The following is a 4,417-nucleotide window of genomic DNA, read 5'->3' on the forward strand; positions in this document are numbered from 1 at the left end:
TTACTCATATGACCATCTCCAGTGGCCTAGTTAGCGGAGCGTCTTGCATACGGTATTACGCATGAATGCTGATTATCGCATTCTTAACCTCATTGCGTGTCCATGTGTTGTCATCTTTGCTCTTTCACTGCAAAACACTTTTCGCAAGTCTCCAGGCACCTAGGTAATGACTTAAATTTTCAATCCCAAATTTGATCCTCAACACACACAAACTAAACATCCATGCCCTGAGCGGGATTCGAACCCACAATCCCGGTTTCCAAACGAATGAAGACAGTACATGCCTTAGACCGGCAATAGTAAACATTAGCCGGAAATAAACTCGAATGAGAAATATATGCTGGCTGAAAGCCTATGTTGAGTGGGGGTCTGGATTCTTTCCGTCAATATTGTTAAGAATTTCTTCACTGATATGTTCAACATCATTACTCCATTGGCACGGCATTTCTTCGTTGATGGAATGTGGAGCCACTATGCTACAAGCCGGCAGGACGCAGGCTCGATTCCCGATGAGGTCATTGGATTTTTTTTTCATTTTATCTTATCCTTCCAGCCGCCGTATGATCTTGGGTTCGACTCAGCCTCTAATAGAAATGAGTACCAGGAATCTTCCTGGGGGTAACAGGCGGCCAGCGCGTAAGACTGACAACCTCACCCCCAACTGTGTGCCGACTGTCTACAGTCCATTCGCGGAGACGAGAGAGTCCTCGTAAACAAATGCACGCGGTATCTCCTTCGCTCTTTGAATGAAATCATGCAGCGATCACGTGATGCGTGTACCGTTGCAGGGGTGTCCAAAGTTCACTCTTCAGTCTGAATGCTGGTTAACGTGTGTCCGAATGCAGTGAGTACACTGAAGTAACTGCGCACTGTGTCCACTCTTTGCTGTCAGCTGTGGCGATGCGGGGCTTGCTTTGTTTACGCTAACTGAGGTCACTGGATTTTTTTTTCATTTTATCTTATCCTTCCAGCCGCAATATGATCTTGGGGTCGACTCAGCCTGTAATAGAAATGAGTATCAGGAATCTTCCTGGGGTTAACAGGCGGCCGGCGCGTAAGACTGACAACCTCACCCCCATCTGTGTGCCGAATGTCTAGATGATGTGGGAGCCACGAAGTCTCACAGCCCTATGAATCTCCACGGCCTGTTGCAGGGATAGCTGTACCTTTTTACCTTTAATGTGTAGGATGAGTAGCAGATGTACCCTTTATGGCGTTTCCGTAATAAGTAATTCAATGCCGATAAGCTGCTTCTAACACTAGCGATATTACAGCATGAGTATGCATGAATCGCATCGCCCGTCTTAACAAATTGTACTACATAAATTTTCTAAATAATTAGTTCTAAGTTTATTTATGTATCTTATAATTAGGATTCAGCCAGAATCAGATCTTATTCTAGTGATCTTATTTTCGCTTCAATGTTGATTTCAACGTTCATGTTCTGGTATTTTATAAAGTATGATATAATTGACTGTAGATATATGATGAAGTTTACTATACAAGAAACCCATTCCGTATAATCTATCTGTTGAAAGCTTCTTTAATCAATCCACAAATAAATAGACGAGAAAAGTATATTTCGCCGTATAAAAAAATACCTCGAGAATTATAATGTTGTGATGTGAATTATTTACATTAATATGCAAACACAATTATTTCGCAACTCTGTCCCATTTGCAACTAAATGGTGGGAAATAGCAATAACCTTGGTATTTTATCGATTGGAAGAATAAATATATAACCGTTACCTCGTAAAATACATGCATACGAAGATAGGTAAAATTAAAAGTAATTTATTATCTTTAATGTATATTGTGACCTGTACACCCATTGCTAGGAAACGACTCGGTAAACACACTCCCGCGAAGCGTACGCCTACAACAAAAGGACGTACATTGCAACATCACTGGAGGAGTGTTTTCTTTGTGTCCGTCCAGCTTGCTCATGAACAATGACGTCACACCACAATAGGGCTTAGCGAGCACGTGAAATATTTTCTGTACGTCCTTGCCGAAGTTTTGTAGGGGACAACAAAAGTCGATTGCGGGCAGTCGTAGCTGAGGAGCCGTGATTCAAGGACACGAAGCCGTCATGGGAAGGAATTGTGAGGATTCAGCTGTGAAGTGTTAACAGACACTGAAGACTTTATGTGCTATAGTCACAGTAATCTGGAGATTGTTATAATTAATTGTAGTTACGGCCTATTGGTGGTCAATCGATTCAGCAAATCAGACCCCATCCATAGTCACCGATACACGTGACAATATTAAACAAAGGAAAGAAGAGGCCCATCAAACGTATTAAAATATGTTAATTTCGTCATTACTCATGTATTTCTGTAAGAACATGTGTTTGTTATGAAGTGAAGAGTGAGGGACTTCACCTCTGAAACGTGAAATTAACTTCCGTATGTCAAGCCTTGATAATGGCAGTCTTTCATTTGCAAAATCCACCAGGAGTTAGCAAGAGGAAAGCTTTCGCCCGGGGAAGTTGGGAAATACTAGTTGTTTAGGTCCGCACTCAGCTGACAAACCTTGGATTAGTCAGCCTAGCTGGTTTCACTTCCCGTCAAAGTTTGCTGCAAGTTACAAATCGCAGTTCTCACCGGAAATATGGGCCTTGGAACTCCGTGAGCTCCCATTAAACTATTAACACAGTCTTAAGAAAGTTTGTAAACATTTAAGATTTATATCTTTTGTGATATAACGCCGTGTAGTGCGTTGAAAGTCAACCGAAATTTCAGAAGAACGTGTCTCTTCAATTTTCAGACTCTACTTGCTATCTGCTTAACATTGCTTTCTTGCTTGGCTTATTCAATCCTGAAGATGTAAGCTACATCCTAAAAGACCTCTAACGATGCTATATGAATATTGTCAGGTGTCTATGGTCGTGTTTTTCAACGCGTTCCCTGGCAATAAATGTACATGTCACAATATAATTACTGTGTTTCTGGACGTTCCGGTCTAGAAAACCGAGATTAACGGCCGTGAGGATTCGTTGCGCTGACCACGCGACACCCTCTATTCGCAAAAAGTTGGCACTAACTTCGCCGAAAAGCGGCGGTCGCTCGGTCGGTATAGTTCGCTTGCGGACTACAGGCCACGGAGTTTCTGAACGTTATCCGTATTGTGAGTTTTATTTAAAACACGCAAAGTTTCGGAGACTGGATTGTGTCTCCGTCTTTAAGTTCCACGTTCCAACTGCAGACGGAGACAGAATCCAGTCTCCGAAACGTTGTGTGTTTTAAATAAACTCCGGATAATATTCAGAAACGCAGTAATTGTACGAAATCCACTTAGTCTAAGAAAAGAGGAACCAGTTCGGCTTCACGTGATAGCATGGCATCGCGTGACCAGGATTGTCGGCGTGACTTACCGTCTCATCGTAAAGTTTCGCGTGCTATCTAGCTCCTACACCTTGCTTCTCCAGCAGGTCGTCAGTCATCTGGTGTTTATGGAGCCACGTACACAAGAGCCTGGTACTATACCAAATGAATTCAGGCTACATCCTCACACCTTTCTGTCTTAACCTCTTTCGTTGAGATCCCTTTCCATATATTTTCCCCATCTACACCTAGATCTTCCAACAGCCTCTTCTAACTATCAGGTTTTACGACGACAATCTTACACGAGCCTGCGGCTCCTCCCCCCATTCGTTCTACTTGTACAGTCGAAATCTTTCTCCTTTATTCTCATATTTGGTAGCATATTCTTTTCTACAGCGAACTCTTGTGCACTCTACCGGTCACAATGGCCGCACGGTGTAAGGCATAAACCAACTTCTCTCGCTCGAACACTGGGAACGTGGGTTCGAATCCCACTCGAGGCATGGATATCTGTGTGAGTTTATTCTATGTGTAGGTAGCGGACTTGCGACCCGCTGATCCCCCTCCCAAGGAGTCCTACCGACTGTGTATAGGATTTAGAACTGAAAAACGGCCAAGGTCCAAAGGCTGCAGAGCCATAGAGAGAAAGATAGTTAAGGGCACCATCCAAACCTAAAGTTTGAGTAAGCCTTATCACCTCTTATCAGAAGCACGTCTGGGGTTTGTCTCCTCCCTCCAATCGCTTCCCACGTACGCATCGTGCTTTGGCGACAAGAGACGCCCTTAATGTGACCAACCAAGTGCACCATGCCCTCAAGACTCATGGGAGACTGGAGGTAGACCTCCACAGTTCTTCATATCGGCACTAGAGGAGACCCAATACATCCTCATATAAACTGCTCCCCACATTTCTTCTTCTTCTTCTTCTTCTACCTTGATGGATTAGGCTGTCTGAGCTCGTCCCATTCAGAAATAATTCTGAAATTATGAATCTTACAGATAGCTGGTTAGAGCCGTGATAGCGCAGTCCGTTTAGCGATTGGGCACGGGCTGGGCAGCCGACAGATCGGGATTTGAGTCTTGGTAGGG

This window comes from Cryptotermes secundus, unplaced genomic scaffold (genome assembly GCF_002891405.2).
Source record: "Cryptotermes secundus unplaced genomic scaffold, Csec_1.0 scaffold196, whole genome shotgun sequence".
NCBI classification, from domain to species: Eukaryota; Metazoa; Arthropoda; class Insecta; order Blattodea; family Kalotermitidae; genus Cryptotermes; species Cryptotermes secundus.